Source organism: Phalacrocorax carbo, chromosome 7, assembly GCF_963921805.1.
Source record: "Phalacrocorax carbo chromosome 7, bPhaCar2.1, whole genome shotgun sequence".
Classification (NCBI taxonomy): Eukaryota; Metazoa; Chordata; class Aves; order Suliformes; family Phalacrocoracidae; genus Phalacrocorax; species Phalacrocorax carbo.
This window is the reverse complement of record NC_087519.1, coordinates 38,043,878-38,064,878: the sequence shown is the minus strand read 5'-3', so window position 1 is coordinate 38,064,878 and position 21,001 is coordinate 38,043,878. Positions and strand designations below refer to the sequence as shown.

At 46.9% G+C, this 21,001-nt stretch overlaps 1 protein-coding gene across 6 annotated transcripts in view; it reads right to left on the bottom strand.

Moving 5' to 3' along the window:
• LPP (LIM domain containing preferred translocation partner in lipoma) overlaps positions 1-21,001 on the bottom strand; it is a 356,036-nt gene that overhangs the window by 307,716 nt on the left and 27,319 nt on the right. The window contains exon 1 of one of the 6 annotated variants that reach the window (XM_064457580.1): positions 19,670-20,197. The exons of the other annotated variants lie outside the window; for them this stretch is intronic. The gene's annotated coding sequence lies outside the window, so the exon portion shown is untranslated. Of the gene's footprint in view, positions 1-19,669; positions 20,198-21,001 lie in introns of those variants that run through there. 6 annotated transcript variants of the gene reach the window in all.

The following is a 21,001-nucleotide window of genomic DNA, read 5'->3' as shown; positions in this document are numbered from 1 at the left end:
CATGCTTTTTCCTGTTTCTTTCTACATTTTTTTCCCCCAATAGAAAATACTTCCCATTTTCCACCCAAGTGGTAGTTTTGAACCATGCACAACAGCAACCTCTGCTCCACAAGTGATGGTGGGGAGCACTTTGACAGGCTTGCACTACCCCAGCATTTACAATGCCCTCTTTCCAAACTCCAAATTAACCCCTTGCTAACATTAAAAATTAATTTTCTTCTCTTAAGTTAACCATTGCTCTTATGTATCCACTAACCAGTGGACCGAATCAACACGTCTGTTTTGGGAGGAGGAACTATTTACAATGCCTTGTTTTCACACCAGAACCACTGACCGTGCCACATCCAGCCCTAGTACATCACTCCTCTCTGCTCCTTCCTGGGCCAGTCCAGGTCCCCAGCATTGCTTTTGTGTAGGTCCTACAATCCCACCCACTACACAGTGTAGTAAATGCTTGCTTAGACTTTTTGGTTGGTTGTAGTTTTTTCTTTAACCAAGTGACATTTTTCAAACAAGATGACTTTTTCCACTGCAAATGTTAACGAGAGTGTAGGGGGGGAAACAGTGAGGAAACTAATCAGTTCATCTTTCTCCTCCAGTTTGATGCAACTCTGCCCTTACTCTCTTACGCACTAGCAGCAGTTTTCAAATATATTGCTTTCACCAAAATGTTTAAATACTGCAGAGGAATTATCTACCAAGATGCTTGGCCTCTACATGCTCTCTTTTCTACCACTTTTTAATTAGCATTGCTGAACGGATTAGAACTAGCCGTTTTCTTATGTCCTCTACCAAGTTTCTTCACATCATATACGACGTCCCTCCTGCTTTCAAATGCCACAAGGTGCAGAGCAGCTCACACCAGGGGAATCCTATAAAGCCCCTCCAGGCTAATACACAGGAATCAGGAGTGCAAGGTTTAGGACTAACGTTTTTAATTTATAAAGTCCCTTGTGCTGTCAACAAAAGTCAGCCACAAACCTAGCAAAGGCAGCAGCACTTGGAGACTACCATGGCACATCACCTCCTTAACCTACCGGAGCATCAGCAAATGTTTGACACAAGACAAAGGTAAGTTTTGTCCCCTCCCAGGCACGCTAACAACAATAGTTATTTTTAGCCCAGTTCATCTTCCTGCTTGAACAGGAACCATGCACTCGTTGGTCCTGTCAGATGGGAGTACCTCATGTTTGCCAAGGTGAGCAATGGGGAAGGAGAGCTTCTGTACATGATACAAAAGAGGGAAATGCACAATCCTTGACCCTGAAGCATGGAGCACAGAGCAGTTTTAACAGTGGAGACGACTTCAAGAGATAGCCAGGACAGCAAGCAACTGCAGGGACAACAGGGAGGGGGAACCACCTTATATCCAGAGTGGTTTATATTATATTCTAGCAGGCAGAAGTGAAGGCGTTGCTCTAACATCCATCTCTTATGCATGGATGCAATACTTTTTGTTTTCCTCCCTCTTCAGACACTCTCCTCCCAGACCCGGAAGTTTTTATGGAGACATTGCTTTCTGTCCTACAGCATACATCAATATTTTGAGTGCTCACCAGCAAGTCCAGTCTCTTCCTGATCCTGATAAACTGGACTGTAAACCTCCCCCTGATTATAAGCCCCCAGTGTGCTCCATACACCACTCCTAAATCAGCTGAGGTTATCAGAGCAACCTCAGGAAAACAAGGTAGGTCTTCCCACACCATCAGCCTGAAGGCTGTTCCTCATGATTACATTTAGCTCAAGTCTGTAAAATGCAAGACTTGTTTAGAATACTTGTTCAGAATAGGGAAAGAATAAGGCAGGGTTAGAGCACAGCAGTCATCAGTGTACTCCAGGAGCTTCACCAATTTCCACTCCAACTTTCTTTTCCTCTAAATCCTTCCTCAACACACTTTCCATTCCCCACCCCCCGCCCCCTTAAAAAAAATCAGGCTGGGACCCAGCCTATACATTCTCCCCATATAATCTGTCCAAAGTCTACAAACTACTGACTTGTGGTCACCAATTACATAAAGAGGACTCAAGCTCGCAGGTGAGAAGTAAAACCTCATCTGTTTTATATACCCTCGTGGCAATTTGCTCTCACCCACTGGCGTGTCTGTTTGTCCACTGGCTAACATGAGCATCCCAGCTCCTCAGCATAGCCCTCCGTCCAGCAGGAAGGTGTGGAGCAGGCACCACACATGATGCTCAATCTAAGTGGAAACCCAGCCTGCATGTTTCTGTTACTGTTTAACCAGTACCTTGCCTTCTAGACCAAGGTCTGGTACCGAAAAGCAAGGATTTGCTGTCGCTTCTGTTCCAGCAAATTCTTTTTGATAACAGAAAGGAACAAGGAGAGGATCCCCCATCACTAGTAAGGAAAGCCACTGGCTCTCCATCAGCACACCCTACTGTGGTCATTGGGCTTGCAGGCACAGGAGGTAGGGACAAGCAGTTTGATGTTTACACTGGGCACCATGGAAATTCACCTTTACCTTTCAGTCCTGCTCTGTCCTTTTCCAGAAGAGAAAGAAGAAAAAAAAAAAACAAAAAGGAAAAAGGGAAACGCATACTGGAGGTGCCACACTGCTTGTGTGAGCTGAACAAGCAGCCCTGCCCAGCGCCCAGGTGTGGCAGAGGGAAGAGGAAGCTTTTCCACTGATCCAACCGACCCCTCTGATCCAAATGCCAACACGTGAGTGGGCAACTAGCCCAGTTATGGATCTCGCACCATTCGGCTCCACTTTCTCCTGGGAAACGCAAGATGGGGGGATGCAAGTATGTTACCACAGAAGCAATGGCAGTTGGGTAACACCACAGCGAACGGGAAGCAGGAGGGGTTACACAGCACCGTGGGAAAGCAAAGCCCAATCTCAACATCCACCGCTGCCCTGGCAGTCTGTAAGGACAGGCCATTTCACAAGCCCAGGCAGAGCATCAACCACCCCTCCAGCACCGCCTGCTCTCCTGGCCACCAGCTCCACAAGGGTTCCTCACCAGCCAAGAGGCCCATGACCATTCAAAATGTCACACTGCCCACCCAGAAAGGCAACACTGAAATCTGCTCCTGTTTTCCATGAGCTAAACTAAACAGCTTAACTATTACCCAGCGCTGCCAGCCCTTGTGATGGGTAAATGCTTTCAGGATCAGGGGGACATCTTTATTTAAATGGCATCTGTACGGCAGGTGGAACATCAGCTTCATCCCAATTCATTCATGTCAACCCTTTATGCAACCGGGTGCAAGTCTGCCCCGTCACTCACCCAGCCTGGTCATACAAAAGGACGATGTGCCAAGCCAGGGCACAGAAGGCAAGCACGCTGACCCCTCTATTAAAATTGGCGTCATCCTGCTTTTTATAGAAAACAGCTGATCTCCTAAGGACTCCCTGTTACCATAAAATGAATTGCAAAAATTTCAGGGCCAGACGCATGGCTTGGGATCAGCCTGCCCAGGTAGATACCAACTTCAAAACACAAAAAGCTCACAGAAAAGATGCCCAATACAGATCACCTTATTTTGGGAAGAACAGAGCTTTTTTCCTCCGTGTTTTAGTTTACTCCACCTTCCAAAATAGCCTGAACCTAGTCAAAAAAGGCATGTTCAATTTGGAATGAAGCAGTACGCATATGAAGCGCTCGCAGAAGAACTGTGGCAGAACAACTTGTTCCTCAATAGCTATTCTGAACCACAGCTCAGTAACAGATCCAGAGTACATCTCCATAAACGAGGCGTTGTGTTGATCTGACAACCCAGTTAAAGTGGTGGGTAGAAGCTTTACAAAAGCATAAGCTTTCACCGACAATTCCCCTGAACTAAGGGCACAGCAACCCAGGAAAAAATCAGACATCATTTAAGGTTGGAAAGCAGGTCTCTAAAAAAGAAGCAAGTGTTCAAAAATCTTCAGTCCAGCCTCAAAGCTGGTAATACTGGCTTAAAAACTGACACAATAAAAATTAGTATGTTAAAGTTTTCCCCCTTTTGGCACTCTGTATAGACAGCCTTTTCCCAGAGCGTTCCTACACAACCATGAGGCCCAGAACCTTAAGTTTGTTTTACATTAAAGATTAGATATTATAGGAAATTACAGATTTAAGGGACCAGGGGCTATAAAAGACTTGATATAGGCCAGAGCTTACAAGATCACAATCAATAGAAATCACTAAACATTTTAAACATTAAAGCTAAGACATTGAACATCTCAAACTAAAATTCCATTTTGCTTGTTACTATTATTTGTGATTGCAAGGTCCCAGGTGAAAAAGTACTTCAGAAGAATGACCTTTATCCTCGCTGCTCTCACACAGGCTGAACACTGCCCTTCCGAAGGGAGACCGTTTCTTGAAATACAGTGTTAGTATTTTCATTTTCTGGTTTTTTTCTCCTTCAAAATTTTAATCAGCATTACAACCACTAGCTAATGCAATCCCTTTCCACATGCTCCATTTCACTGTCAGGCTCTCAGTATCCAGATCTCTGTCATAGTGGGAAAATCTTTAGGAAGCAACATTTAAACAAAATAAACTGCAGAATTTTTTCCCCCGAAAGGTTTCATAGGCTTAGGGTTTTATACAATAGCTTGTTTTCACAAAATGTAAATTCAGGATCCGTTTTAAATCTCTGCCGTGTTACAGCCACCCTGCCTGAAACATGTACTTACTTCCTTTGCAGCAACATGAATTTGCTCACCATGGCCAACTCATACCACATGCATATTAGATAAATATAAATATATATATATATCCACGTGCTGCCTCATCTGGAGCTAGCTATGACTGACACAAGGCTCATTCAGCTAGCAGGAGGGTTACTAAAGCGTTATCTGCACTCGAAGTGGTTTAGTGTTACTGGGCTGAAAGGAAATAGAGAGACATCCTGTTTATAGGCTGTAGAGCCCCAATGGATAAACAAGTGCACCTCAGTTAAAAGTGGGGGGAGGGGGGGGAGCAGCAGAAAGAGACAGTTAGCAGCTATCAGGATAATGAAAGACTAGCTAAGCTGCATGCCTGGCAGCACAACCCAAGGCTGCTGGGCGGCCCCACACGCTGCAGGGCTGCAGAATGTACAGAATGTGCTGCCACACCGGGCCCGCCGGCTCCTCCAACCCTGCCATGGCCCGACCCTGCTCATCTTTCACCCCAGTCCCGGGCCACTTCCTGGCACCCGGTGAGGCGACACCGGAGCTATTTTTCCACCCCCCTCCTCTCCGTTCTCCCAATGCACGCCCACGCTGCCGAAGCTTTCTATGTATTTTGTTTTTCATCCGCCGGCAGGACCGTGTCATAGATGCTTGGGGTTTTTGCAAGGTCAGAGCGGGAAGGGCGTTGTGCAAGGTCAGAGCTCACTGCAGCTGTGCCTCTCTGCCAGCAACACAGGGAAGCTGATGGCCTTCCCTTGGCATCCACTGTTGGCCACGGGCAGAGGTGGACCCTGGTCTCGATGGACGTGGTCTGAACCACGCCAGTGTTGATGCTGTAAACTCAATCCCCAGCTACAGCAGGAAGGAGACAGGCCCAAGACGTGTCCCTCCCACTCCTCTCCTGCCAGGAAAACACTGAAGGTCCATCTCCAGGTTAGAGGGAGGTACCAAGCTTAATATCATTTGAATTATCGCTTGTGTATTTTGGCCTGGCGTGATTGAGTGGGTCTGGGCCAGAATTGTGGGATGGATACAAGAAACAGGAGACCACAGAAAAAGCCTACAAACATCCCTCTACTCCTGACATTAGTGATGGACTGAGCAAAGTGATACAAAAAGTTGAGGTTCTGCCTTGGTCCAGATCCAACAGTCCCTTTGTAACTCCAGTGAGCATAAACCCACAATACTCTTCTGTTCTTGCGCTGCCCTTGAAAAGGACGTTGTCTGGCCATTCAACACCTCCCCAGGCACCAGTGTCATGTCAATGGCAATTCACCAAGCCCGTTCAATGGAGCTACAGGCCTCTACAGCAAACCTTCCTCCAATAACACCGCAATTCTGCAAAGAGCTGCCAAAGATGCTCGGTCAGTGTTGACAACACCCTACCAAGCCACAGGTAAACTGGGCAGGGCACATCGCACACCTGCTGGGCTCATACAAGTAACAAGCCCCACAGGGACTTTTCCTACTTGGTCAGTCTTCACAGGATGAGTTGACTGTTTCTAATGCCACTTTCCACACCTTCGCTGCTCCACGGATCATTTTTTCCCCTCATCAGTGAACGTGGGAGATGGACCCACATCCAAAGCCTCCATCCTCATCCACCAACACAGCATGGAAAGTTTTGGCTCCGCTGCTTTCAGTTACAGGACAAGCATCCCACCCCAGCATGCAGAGGAGGGTTTGAACAGAGCACCGATACCTTGCAGGGTAACCCAAAACAAGTGACCCAGGTCAAGGTTCAGGTGTGACTTCCCACCTCTCTACCTTTTTGTTTTTCACTGCCTTACTTTCTTTATTGCCCTGAGAACTCTCTACAACAGAGGTACAAACCCCAACACGTTCTCCAGCCTTTCCAGTCTGAAAGGCTCCACCCAAATGCAGTCCAAAGCCTGAACAACAGAGAATTATGCTGGCGTGTACAAGCAGAGCTTGCTGATGATGCTAGCGTTCACCCTCTGAGCACTTCCATCACAACATGGCTAGCACAGCCAATGCTTCACAATCACCACCCAAAACCCACAGCTCAACAAGGCCACACAAAAATGGGATTTGCCCACACTCTGACAGGTCCTGGGGATAAGACAACACTGCCAGGTCCTCAACTGATGAACTGAGGCCCAGAGAACCTCAGAGCTACTCCCAAAAGAAAAGTCCTGAGCAAGTCATTTCTCATTTGTTTCCTATCCCACTCTTTGTCTCGTGCAACTGAGACAGGTCTGACTCATACCAGGTTTCCGCAGGGCCTGACACAACAGGTCGACAGACCCGCCTTGAAATAAAACAACAGCAAGCATGAGGTGACTGCATCTTGGCCAAGAAGGACCCAAATTCAAGACAGCCCTCAGAGGCACAACTCCAAGGTAAATAGTTGCTAATGAACTCCTTGCTCATCAGCTCCGTGTGGTCCTGAAGCTTTTATTTTGCCTTCCTTCCAGCTGGAAAGAAAGTTCATTGAGAATGAAAGCTAGTGACTCGCAGGGAGGAGTGACAGATGCTGCCTGCCTGCATGTGTGAAAAACTCTGACAGGCAGAAATAACGCACCTCACATGTCTTATGGTGGCAGCGAAGCAATAAATAACCTAATAGAGTACTAAGGCTCATAGTAATAATGTTGTGCTGTCTTTTCAGAAGCCACTCCCCACAATGGATGACATCTGCCATGGTATAGATGCTCCTGGAACAGAGAGATATTTTTAAATCTCTGAATGTGGCACAAAACTGTGAGTGTATCAGCCAAAATACCAGCCACCATAGCATTATATATAGCATATATATATATATACACACACCATCTATAGATGGGAACACAGAAAGATACATGGTATCTAGCAGGATTACTAACAGACATTCTTCTGCTGGTCTTGAAGCACTTGAGAAGAAACTTCCCAGCCAGCAGCTCTACCCATGTCACCCTGCCCTGTGCACCTCTCCTGTTCCTCAAGTGTGTCAAGTACTGTGTCTCAGTTCTCAAGGATCCTCAAAAGCCTGTCCCTCCACCCCCCTGTATATCCCCTCTGCTACAGGGCACTGCAGTGCTGGTGATCGGCTTTCCCAACACCCCTGAGCACCCCTCTGTACACACACCATCCGAACAAGAACCCATGGGCCCCAAAACTTCCTCCCTCCTTGGTAAAATAGGTCCTGAGAAGAGGTGAGATCTTAAAGGCAGTCCAGTTCACCCAGGGACACCTCCATCTGACACGTGCAAACTCTAGGTACAGTTCCTATTACAGGCAGGAACAAAGAGCTCCGCATAAGAACAGAAAAGGATTTTAAAGCTCAAAACTAGCAATAGTTGCCCATGGAGCACATGTAATTGCTGCCCCGAACTCTACTGGCACCCAAGGTATTGCAGCGGGGCAGGGAAAAAAAAAAAGGTGTATTGAGATAGCGCAATACATTTTCTCATGAGCATCAAACATGCATCAGCATTTCAAACAGAGCGCCGCAGCCTTCAGAACCAGGTTGATGTTTAAGCTCTTGATAGAGTTATCTGCCTAATAATAACCCCAAAGAGCACTCCTTGCCTGGCTGCCTGCCAGACCACATGCAGCCTCTCTGCCCTTTTTTCTTTTTTTTTTTTTTTAAAAAAAAAAACTTTTTTAAACTTTGTCAGACATGGAAATGTTGACTCTAAGAAACTCAGCCTCTTCTGTGAAACAGATTAGCTGAGGTTTTTTTTGTTGTTGAGGAAATCATGATTTGGGGGCTGGGGAGGGGAGACAAAGGGGAAAACTCATGTATTTTGCTTTCACACGTGCTTTATTTTCTTGTCTGTCAGGAAACAGTGAGAAAGGATCTGACCCAGTTGCTGACAGCTGTGTTGGAATTGATTCTATCAGGTCCACCTGCTTAACACGGGTATTATTCAAGACTGCAAGGACAATGATTTGGAAACAAATCAGCAGTGACTGGTGTGTTCTCGAGGGACAAATGCAACACACTTGTGCATGACACAAGCAATCCACAATAGCGGGACAGTTTCAAGGTTGGGAAGAGGAAGGAAAGCGGGGGTTGGAGCTGAACATCTCAGTGTGTTTGTCTGGCGAAAAAAAAAAGATAATACAAAGAGACTGTTGCATGTTCAAACATTTCAGAGTTTGATCCACATTAATTCCAGCACTCTGGAGCAACAAAAGAACTGTGCTGAGGGATCCAGCAGCTACAGCTTGGGGAGGAACATCATGTCCATGTCAAGTTTTCAAAGCCTTATGAAACTGCGAGGAGTTCAACACAGTTTCTTTACATTCAGAGAAGAACAGCCTTGACAGATCAGGCTGTGCAGTACCATGCTTTGACATTTACACCTGCTACAGATCTGGCCCCATGCACTAGCAAGCTCAGGTACAGCGTAGCCCTACTGAAGCAGGTCCTGCAGGCTATTCCTTATAGCTGGTCTACTTGTGAAAGCGGTATCAGAACAACAAAGGAGCCTCCAACTAGTACATGGACAGCAGTACGGGGTTGAGCAACTGCTGCAGAAGCACTACAAAGGCACTTAAACAGTGTTTTTAAAAGGAAAAAGATAAAAGAAAAAGGTGAAAAGTGTACTTCTGCATGTTACAGCACAAGCAGAAAGCCCCAGGTCACCGCTGTACCTAACCAGGAGGGCAACAGCAGTGCTCACTGCACTCTTTTAAGCTCAGAGCAAGGCTGTTCTGAGAGGGTGCCCTGCTGGCATTTAAGCTCAGCGAAGCTGTTCTGAGCGGGTGCCCTGCTGGCATCGCTCAGCACACTGCTCTGAAACATCCTCACGCCATTTGTTGGGTTTGGTTTTTTTACATCAAATTAACTGTACACAAACAGCATCGTGCCCATAGCAGGCTGCGGGTATGACATCCATACCACCAGTAAGACCCTGTGAAGTTTTAATGGGCAGGTCATGCCCGCAAAGGTTTTGTCACCGCCTGTTCTGCCTCTATCATGTACCCTGTTCTCCAGTGGTTTTACTCCAACAGCTTCACAGGATTTCACCAGCAAAGCTGCTCAGAGACAGCAGCCTGCTAACAGACACAGCATGTACAGCTCAAATGGAAGAAAAGCCTTTTAGCCCAATCTGCACCTTATTCCTCCAGGATTAGAGTAAATAATAACGTCTTGACATCTCATCTAAAACCCTGAGAAATGCCAGTGTGCTATACCTGCCCCTTTCAACTGCTGTATATACTTAAACATATGTACCCATATACACAATGATGCCAAATCACACACAAAAAAAAAAAAAGGTCAGGCATTGGATCCTCATGACCCAAATGGGTGAGTTTTTGTATGAATTTACCACTTTTGCCGCTACACAATCAGAGAGGTGAGAGCAAGCCAGGAACGAAGGAAGGCACCATTCTCTGCGAACACCTAATGAGCCTAACTAAGCACAGCACCTTCGGAGTAATCCACACACACACCCCACCAGGGCCGGCGGTTAGAGATGAAAAAGACCTACCAGGAAAGCTCTTCCCTACGAGTTTATATTTCTGCTATTAAAGAAGTTTCTGTTTAAACAGATATTAATTGCATACACTCAGGAATTTCTTGGTTTTACCACTTTAAAAACACCCAAAGCCACTTTGAGGCTTTTCCTTTTTTCTCTCCCACCTTTATTTGCTCAGTAAACACATTTGTGTGTGCCCTGGATCCCATAACATTCAGCTTCTGTGACAGCAGCTTTGAAGCAGAGCAGCAGCTATCTAGACAGCTCACCAGGGACCGCCAAACATCCTGGATCCTGCCCCTGCCATCACAGCACACCACAATGCAGAACCCCACGTTGCCCGACTCCTCACAGGACCTTCTCCCAGTCCAGGATGAAGCAGAAGACGCCAGTGGTGCCACCTGCACCAACAGATAACATAATCAGGAGTGAGTGCAAATGAACTCAGCCACCTCCCTCACAGGTTGAATTTGTCCCAGTAAAACCCTCACCTGTTAGCAGTAGGGTTTGTTTATTAAAGCAGCGTTGCAAGTTTACCAGCAGATCAAGGCCATGCTCGTGGCAGGTGGAAGATGTGCTATAACCGCAAATACTTTGCAACCTTTTGAAGAGGCCATTGAAGTCAAGCCAGTGATGTTCCCCATCCCGTTTGCAAGCACGTGGTACTTGCCATGCCAGGCGAGAGTGGCAGATGGGTACCACCTGATAGAAAGAGCCCCAGCGGGGAGCACCCCTGTCCACACCAGCACAATTATGGCTAGCTGCTACAGTAGGGCTGCCCATAAAGGTGCCCCTGAAACTCCCAAGAAGGACAGGACAAAGGGAGTCAGGAAACTTCATCAAGGCCTTGCCATATATGAACATATACATGCATGCATCCAAATGCTTATATATATCTGTGCACATCCGTGTAGCTTCGGGCAAGTCCCTTAGTCTCCCACCCTTACTGGTCAGTAAATAGAGGGTAATATCACTGCCCTAAACATACTTTAAAAAACCCAGGGACTGCATAAACACCTGCAGGCAAGACAAAGCCCAGCATCTCCACCTCCACCTCATTGCTGCAAACAGCAAGAAACTCCAACAAGGATGCACCACTGAAACGTCTCGTCAGCCCAAGGGAGCAATCAGTGGCACCAGCCCAAAGAGGTTGCTGGCACATATCCCACACTACTTTCTATTATGTCCCTTTATATTGCCTTATGCCTTGAACATCCATTGGCCTCCCTCCCAAAGAGGAAAGCTGGGAGTGACTCCTCTTGACAAATAGGTCTGCTCCATGCCTCAAGCAATATGAAATCCCCTAAAAGCAGCCAGGAATCTCTTTCCCCTCCGAAAACAGGTCATCTTCACCATGCTCAATCTCAGCCCACCCAGTAAGAAACGTCTGAACCAAAACTCACTGGGCTGGCTATGCCACCAATGTATATGTGTCAAGAGACACTACCACGAGGTCTAGTATAGCAGCCTCTGCAGCATCTCACAGAAGGGGTGGGACAGGGGAGTAATTTTTGGCGATGAAAGTGTAATGGAACATTTTGTATTGATCTATTGTGGAATGAGTCATTTTTAGTGACTCGCCTCCTCTTCCCCTCGCTTCCCCACCCCCAAATTATGGACTGCAATAAATGAGCCAAGATAATGGGCAATTTCAGATGTTCTAAACTCAGGTTTTTCTCCTGCAGAAACAGCATGCCACGAAAGTAGATGGACTGAGCTCCAGAGGAGATGCCCTTCATGTTCCCACGCCTTTTACTAGCTACAAAGAAGTTGTGTCTAACTAATGCGTAATTAGGAAACGACTAGAAGAATGGGGGACTCTTTTGGAGAGGAAATGAGGAACCAGAAAGAAGATCTGGATAACATCAGCAGTGAAAGGAGACCCAAACAAACAGATGGGGATCAGACAAGAGCCCCAGAAAAAAGATAAGCAAGCTGGAGGGGGATCAAACTGGGGACGAAAAGGGTCTAAGTGAAGCTACTACAGGTGCCTCAGAACTCAGTGGACTTCCCAGTCTACAGACACTTGCCAGTGTATAAATGCCAAACATCAAGGATAACCACTTCCAAAGAGAGAGGAAAACAAAAAAAAAAAATCAGAGAAACGGAAATAAGGCTGGTGACAGTAAATTCTTCCTCGACACCTTCAGTCTTTGGGGATGAAACAAAAGCCCTAATGAAGCTATGGAAGTCCCACGGTCTTTTTAGGGAACTGAAAGCTACATACATAGGAACCAGATGACCAGTGAGTTTTCCCACCTCCGTTCCATGGAAGTTAACGCACAAGGACAAAGATTATTGCTGTTTTACTGGGGAGTAGGTATGGTGCAACATAACCACTGATCCCACCCACAGTCTGCTGCACTCAAAAACCTACCCATACCATATACATTGGTATTAAATATATATATACACACACAAGCCAGTCTCTGATTTGCTGTCTAAGTCCCTTTAGAGGACTGACTTCGATGGCATCAAGCAGAAGGTACCAAGTTACTTATGCACCTGTCTATTGAGATTTGGCAATGGTGCACACTCAGGATTGCACAGCAAGTAACCACCCAGCACCCAACCAGATGCATGGGGCATTCGAGCCCAGCCAAGAGATCTTCCAGCACTGGGCTTCAGCCAGGACCAGTACTCTCCATTCAGAGAAGCAACTGGTAATTCATAAACCAGGAGATGACTAATCCCAGTAGCTCAGTTACAGCATACCTTTTAACACACAACGAAGAGACGTTAAGGTCATCTCAACTCTCATCTACAGCATCCCACAGTATCCCCTCCCACAGCTGACTCGTTGCTCTTTTTTTCCTCCTACTTCTTTTCTCGCTTTCTACCTTCCCCTTCAACCTTATTTCCTTTCAGGTCTTCTCACCACCTTCCATACCCATTTACCCTCCTCTGTCTATCCACCCCTCCAGCACCTTAAACACCCTTTCTCATCACCCACAACTCCCACCCCAGAACTCCTTTTCTTCTAGGAATCCACTTTATCTGGATTTCTATCTGTCTCCACCAATCACCCATACCCTCCCTTCCCTGGCCCCCAAGTGCATATTTGTCTGCCTGAGACTGCAGAGTCTTTAGGACAAGGACTGTCTTCTCCATTTGTAAAGCCCTGTACACGTTTTTGGGGCGGGTAAGCGATAAGCAAGCAGGCTCCGCATCTAAGGGTAGCTCAGTAGAGACTCCCTTCACTGAGCTCCCTTGGTGTTAGCCTTCCCTCCACTGCAAACTACCCATAAGACTTTTTCTACCTTATCTCTCAGTTACAAGGTTATCACTTAAATTTATCAGCACTCTTCAAAAAATAGTTGAGATGGAAAGGTAGGGCAACAAAGGGCCTTTTGAGTGCTGCTCACCCATAAGCTCAAGCCCCAAGATGTAGCGATGCTCGTGGGAGCACCGCGTGCACTAGAAAGGGGAGAACATGGCCAGAAATAACTCACTAGGATTATGTCACACTCCACATACTTCATTTCTATTCAGTTTTCAATGGGTTTCTGGATAAGCAGAAACACACAGCTGTTTGCTGGGGGAGCATCTATCAAATCTACATTGATTCCACCAACCAGTGTGTCTCTCCATTTGGAAGGTGGTTAGAAAAGAGGCAAGTGCGCCGTTGAAATGGAAAGCTGGGGTAAGGAAAAAAAGTTATGAAGAAAAGATCACCCAAAATAGGGCATCAAGAGGTGACTAAAAGGCAGCCCATGCTCCAAGGGGGGTAAAAAAAAAACCACCAAACAACAAAAACAAAAAAACCACCCACACCAAAAAAAACCCCACCTCAGTGAAAGCAAAAACCCCCATCCATGTCAGGGCTGAGCCAATGCATTGAAGCTGCTGGCTATTTGGCAACAATGCCCATGCATGATGGGGGATTTACATAGAAGGAGTAGCACTTCTCAGGAATCAATGTCATATAATGCTCATTCAACCAAAAAGAAATTTTAAAACAACGGTAAGAGTATTTGCTAGACAGTTCACAGAGTTGATGCTATCAGCTGTTCCTTATCTCATAAGAACCTGAGCTGTCTGAGGTTTCCTAATGCCCCAACTTGCTGCTCTCTGCCTCCCTGCACCCTCCACCATGTGGACTTCACCCCCTGCTTCCCCCTACACACCAGCCCCTCGCCCACATGAGGACATCGCCTCAGTCACTTTGAAACACCCACCTCCTGTGCCCCCCCAGCTTTGAGAAATTCTTCACTGGGAGCATGCTCAAAAGCCACGTCCTTCCCTGTCCCTACAGTCTTAAAAGCCTCTACGAGATTATCTGATGTAACTTTCCTACACTCATACATCTGGGTGGAGAATTAGCTGATAACTAACAAGGCACTGGGGGTAGTGCGTGCGTCAGGAAGCATGAGCAATAACACCATTATGCTATGAGAAACCCCATCCAGACCCTTAAGAAAAATTACAATTTTTGTTATTGGTTTCATCTGAACTCAATAGCTATCCTCAGAGTACACAGCAAACAGGAATGCCTTCAAGTAAATAATCAGGGCAGGGGGAGCATTCAAATCACCCTGTGATTAAAGGAGACGGTCACTGAGTGGGCAACAAGACAGACACAATAAAAATTAAGAACACAAGTCGAGGACAAAACAATCACCTAGAAAACAACAGGAGATCATGTAAGAACAAATCAAACCAACAAGCACCCCTTCCTTTGCACTGAATGCACTTTTCTGCATCGCAGCGCTTCACGAGACAGAGAGATTGAAGAGCTGGTGCTTAACACTGCCCCTGGAGACTTGCCCAGAAGTTTTTACATTGCTCAGCACCCTGTGCATAAAAGGACAGCAGCAGCGATGCTCCTGGTGAACTCCTGCTGGCCAAGCTGTCTGGCAGGTACAGCTAAAAAAAGCCATTTTTGGAAAATATTGCCTTTTTATAGGTTATCTCAGTGCAGACAGCTGCCACACGTCTCTAGAAATAGCAGGATTTAACAGCCACGTTTTGCAGGGACAGATTTTAAAGGTTCCATCTTCTAAGAAACAACCTACACATCCAGAAACAGGAGGCCAGATTTGTTTTGATACTGGAACCCCCTTCCATATGCTAAGCATGCCCACGGATTTGCAAAAACCCTGCTCTGAAAATGGGATGTTCATTCAGCAACAGGCAACAAGTAACTTGCATTTGCGTTCCTATAGTCTGTTCCCAGTGCTATCAGCAGCAAAATAGCACATGATTAGCTGATATTGCCTTTTGCTGAAAATCGCTGACATTTTATAAGTAAAACAGTGGTGAAGAACATTAAATACAGGAAAACAAGACTAATAAGTTAGGTAAAAATACCCTGCAGCTACAGCTGCTCAGCACCTCTCTGTTGTTGCTCTTCAGATGGAGCGAGCCAGGATCAGATCCCAAACATTGTTATAATTGATTCAAGGTGATAAAGAAGGAGCCATGGGCTGCGTTCCCAGGTCAGTCCCATGACTGCAAACCCCAACACCATGAGCCTGGAGGAGCCTCTTCAGCCACCCCACCTCCACTGTGTTTGTGAGTGCAACAGGGATAATGTCATATTCCTACCTTTTAGCAATAACAAGCTTTATCTAAAAAGCGCCAAACTCCCATGAATTTAACAGCGGAAAAGCTGATGCTAAGGATATAAATGTCTCTGAATGTTACAGGGCCTTGCAAAATTTCCATGGTACCACATTTTACTATCAACAGTTGAACCAGTTGTCTACAGCATCTTCCTTATTGTAAGATTTGTTTATTTATTTATTTTTGAACTGAATGAAGGGGTACTAAAGACAAGGACCTGCTGTGAAATGACCGAAATTCCCATGCAAACAACCCATTAGCAGTGTTTAAATGCAATTTAAATTACTAGTTGTTAAAGTGCTCCTCAATTTCATGGTAAGTTTCCAAAGAAAATTACATGCTATGTACTATTTAATTGATTGTTTTCTACTTCTTAACACCCATTTATTCCCTCCTCCTGTCTTTTCCTTAATTTCAAGGGATGATAATGACTTTTCAGGGAGGAAAGGGGAACAGCTAACAGAGTTGAAGAGGGATTTACCTGAATAACAAGGATGTAGCAGGGAAGCAGCTGCCAAAAATGGGCAACTCCACTGGAACTCGTCCCCATGATATTTTCACAGTTTGAGACAGCACAGCACAAGGACTTCTTTCCTCCCCACCACAGGCAGCTGGGCTTTCAAAAGCTGATGTTCCTTTAAAACGTAGTCACCCCCCCATGTCAAGCAATAAGCTCAGTTAACTGCTAGAAGACAGTGGTAAAGCAACAAAAGCAACTTGTTTCTTCTTCCTGGGCACACTAGTCCTTGAAACAACACGCTCACTGGAGGCAAACTAGTTTTTCTCCTTTGGGAGATCTCATCCCAAACACAAATACCTAGTTCACAGGAGGAAATTTCCCCCTCAAAGTTGACTGAAGAATTGGGCTGCGAGCAAGACCTCCTGCTGCTTGCAACGGCTGTTGCACAAGAACGTGTATTATAAAACTAACAGACATTTCTTTAAGGCCTGCACTCTGCTCAGATCTTAGGAAGGAGCAGTGCCACCATTAGGTAAGGTGCCACTTGGAAATTCCTGAAGTTACAACATGTGTTGGGATCATGTCACACACCAGCAACATATATCAACTTTATAAAATACTCAGTATAACTTGGTTTACCTTTAAGGAACCAATGCATAAATATTTAGTGCTCAGAAAAGTATAACGTCATTAGAGTAAGTGAGATGGTTTTACAGTACCACTTCGCACAAGGCTGCAAAGCACCCACCTGTCTGCAGGAGCCGAGTGTGAACCAGCATGCGGAATCCAGAGATTTGCACTTTTCCCAAATTTGGCACACGATGCCTCCATTTCTACACCTGCACACCAGGATAATACAGCTTTCCTCAGCCTGTGGGCACAATTTAGTCTTTAAGGGCTCTGAAACCTTTGCCTACAGAAACGCAAAGTATCAGATGTGTAGAGCCATCTAGGTTCATAATCTTGTCTCACCTTCATCCCTTCCATGCCCACGTGTGCTAGCCCCACGCTCTCCGGGGCAGCTTACCTGCTGCGGGGCGTGTACAACCAGTCCTTAGTGCATGCTAAATCCCCCTACAGCACTCAAGTCACACAGTGATGGTGTCACCATTTCTCCATGTCCTGTGCAGTGCCAGCCCTGGATCAATCAGTCAACAGCCAGGATGAAGGATGGGCTGCAAACCAATCCTCTGCATTTAATACATCATTAGAAGTGACTGAGAGAAGCTTAAGAGAGGCAGGCGTGGAGCTCTCTGGGCACGCTGGAGGTCCAGTGCCACGGAAGGCTTCTCAGAGTCAATTGTTTGCAAGGTGCCAGGCTGCAGGAAGAAATACATCTTTAGACAGATGTATTAATTTACAGGTCAGCCCTTAATGGCTCTGTTCCTGGAGCGGAAGAAAATCCACTGTGAATCGTGGTTAGCATCAGTGATCACTGAATCTGCCCAGGTCCTGAAGAAATACCAGACAGAGAGCCCTGGCAGCCTGTGGTCCCAGCCGTGGGCATCCTCCGTCCTCCAGAGCTCTTCCCGCCCTGCCCAGCACCCATCAGGGGAGGTACAGACAGCACTTGGCAAGCTTATCCTTCACAGTCCATCCAGCTCTCAAGTCACATCCTTGTGGCGATGAGTTGTTGCACAGAGAAGAGTCGGCACTTGAAGATTAACGGCCCCAACATGCTTCCCCCAGCATGCAAGGGTAGCACTGCCCTGAGCCTTGGGCTACAGTACCGAGGCACTGCTTGCCCTTGCCTTCCAACAAGCAGCCTGTCCTGGCAAGTGGGAAAGGGGGGAAACTGCAAGGGGAACAGAACATCATTATTTCCAGTCCTGCCATGCTGTTCCGAAAACACCAAGCTTGGCCACAAGCAGCTGGCAAAGCCTGGACGTGCCACATCCAAGTGCCACCAGAAGCAGGGGCTGATCCGGGGCATGACCAAGCCAGGGAAGTGCTGCACGAGGAGAAGGCATCACCTGTCACACAGGGCCATGCGTGCAAAGGCAAAGCACGATGCACGAGGAGCGACACTGACCACCTGCTTGCTGCCCGCCGCGGCTTTACACCACCATGCACGACAGAGGATGGGTAGCTCCTTAGAAAGTTGATGGGCTGAAACTCCACGTGCTGCAACAAGCTCCACATGCCTCCCTGGTGCCCTGTTTTCCAACCCATTGCCTACATTGTCCATTCAGGCTGCACGCCGTGTGGGACAGCCGTTCTGTTCTTTGCACCAGTACCACACCCGGCCCAGCGGGGCCCTGACCCCAAAAGCTGCAAGCACCCCAGGCACCTTCTTGCAACAACAAGGATTAAGATGCAGCTAAAGTCTGCAAGCTCCCAACACATCCCGTCTGGAGGAATACAGTCCAGCAGTCCTTCTGTCACCTTTTGTGGCTGAGTGCTTTTCAGCTCGCCTCTCATCCTCATGCAAACTAAGCCAAGTATCTTCCCCTGCCCAGAACAAATCGACCGAACTTCACACCTCAAGGACCTGCTGCAAATCCACATCTTAGGAAAACCAAACCTCGCACTAACCATTAATCCCTATTTAAAAGGGCAAAAGAAAACCAACAAGGGGTTTAACTTTCTGACAAAGGTCTTCAATTTAAAACAGGGAGCATATGATAACAACAGGTCTATATCAGCCTAAAAATACCAAGTTAGCCAAGAAGATACAGGTGTCACTAACCAGCAGCAGGAACTATGAACCATGTTTCACCAACACCCCTTCCCAAGTAAAAGGACAAAGTGCACTGCTTTCTGTCCAAGACACGGGACTGGCTGCTACGCAAGCCCCAGCACAGCATTAAAAGCCCTCTATATGCGTTACATGCTCCAAATGACAAGAGGAATGCGGGATGGTGCATCTCCGCTCCAGATTTCCCGGCACGGTTTTAGCTGCCATGAATAAAACAGGAAGCAGAGCATCTTCCAGGTTCCCCCCTTGCCCCTGACTGTCTGGATGAACTGCAGTTTCCTTTCAGGAAAGAGAAAGAAGGGGTGGGGGGGGGCAGGGAGAGAGAAGCAACCAGCTGCAATACCATACAGATTAAAAACTTCACACTAAGGAAAAATGAAGAATAACAGGAAAAAACAGACACTGAACCTTCATCCATTTACAGCAGCTAAACTTCTTCAGGTCCCTAACGAAACAGAGTTAAATATTAACATTTGAGAGAAATACATCCATACGTTATGCAGCCTTTTTAACACTGCTTAGGAGACAGAAATCATACTCAAGCTATATTTTACTTGCTGACCACATGCATATACACTCATTTAACTCTGCAGTGCTCTGCTGCCTTGCTGCGTTAACCAGTGAAACTAAAAGGAAGACCGTGACTGAATGGGAGCTGGCTTAAATTATCTTTATACCTAGGCCTGAAGAAACATTTTGCCTTTGAGACCAATCCACTAAGCCAACTTTCCCTGCTACAGAAGGTTTCATTGGGTCCCTTGCTGTTGACTGGCGATCCACATGCCTGCCTCCACCAGCAACACGCACGCTTCGATGCGATCCATCTGACTAAACAAAACAAAAAAAAAAAATCCCAAGTTGCTTGCTAAAGCAGCAATGATGCACTTACCGCCATCCAGGCAAGCTCCTTCGCTAACACACTTCCCTCTCGAGCAGATCAAATTTGGAACAAGGTCCAGGAGCAAGAGAGAACTGAAAACTGACCACAACAAGCTTCCAAAACAAGAAAGGGGGGGTGGGGGGGGAACCTTACTACAGGAATCCAAATCCTGCTTCCACCAGACCCTGAGTCACCTCCCCTCCCTTGCAATAGATCAGAGCAATGGGTAAACATTTCCAAATATGGAGATCAAAACTCCAAAGGATGTCAAAAAAAAAAAAATCACCCTTCTCTCCCTGGCTTTGGCACAGGGATGACTTGCTCCTCTGGAGCCTGAGCTGAACACATCTCTGTCACTGATCCACACAGCCAGGACACAGGGCCACGCGTCACCATCTCGACCTGCACTTTGGTGGCTCCTGGCTCAGACCCACCTGGCTTGGTAGGTGACACTGCACCTTTGTCCTCTCCAGGGGAGATGCAACACGAGCAGCTGCAAGAGCCATCGCCCCTCACCCCCTACAGCAAACCTCACCTCATCAGCAGAAAACCTCACAGGACTATGTTTTGGTGCACTCTGTGAAAGCAATAGGCAAATTCAGGCTGTGTTTATAGTGACACCAGCTCAGTGCCAGAAAAGGCAAGGCTTCACAGTCTGTCCCACTAGAGAGATTCTGCTGTTGGGTCCCGCGCTGGCTGCTCACCTGGGGCAGGGAAAGATTCCCCGGCAGGCTCATCTAGCTGGTGCTTAGCAAAAAGCATGTATTTGATTTTGCTTTACAAAAGGAAAAAACACAGTTCTGTGGAAAGGAACATGTTGCTTGGACAAGGCGAAATCCTCCTGCAGGGTCAAGGATGGCAGCACCCCTTGATTCCTGCTGGGACACCCAATGCAGCATCTCGTAGCAGGCGGGAAAAGGGGAAGACCCAGCCTCTCCACCCCCTTGGAGAGGGGCTTGAGGGTCAATGCTCAAGCTGATACAGCAAATTTAGGAGGAAGAACAGTTATGCTTAGCAGGCACAACTGTCCCTGCAGAGTCTGCCTGCACACAGGAGCAATATACCTATGCCACCATTCCCACAAGCATTGCTCCTCAGCTGCAACGGCCAACCTGCAGGCAGCAGGGAGGTGACTATGCCTGCCATCACTGGACGACAGCCTCCTAGTAGCTGCAGCCATCAGTTCCAGGAGCAGGCAGCCTCTCAGGAATGTGCAAATCAGGACATTTTCAAGGGGAGCAGGCCGCCAAGACTATCCAACCAGACCAGAGTGATTCCCCAGCACCACCCACAAGATGCTATTGAATTTATAGGGAAGGAATTCCAGAGCTGACTCTGCCC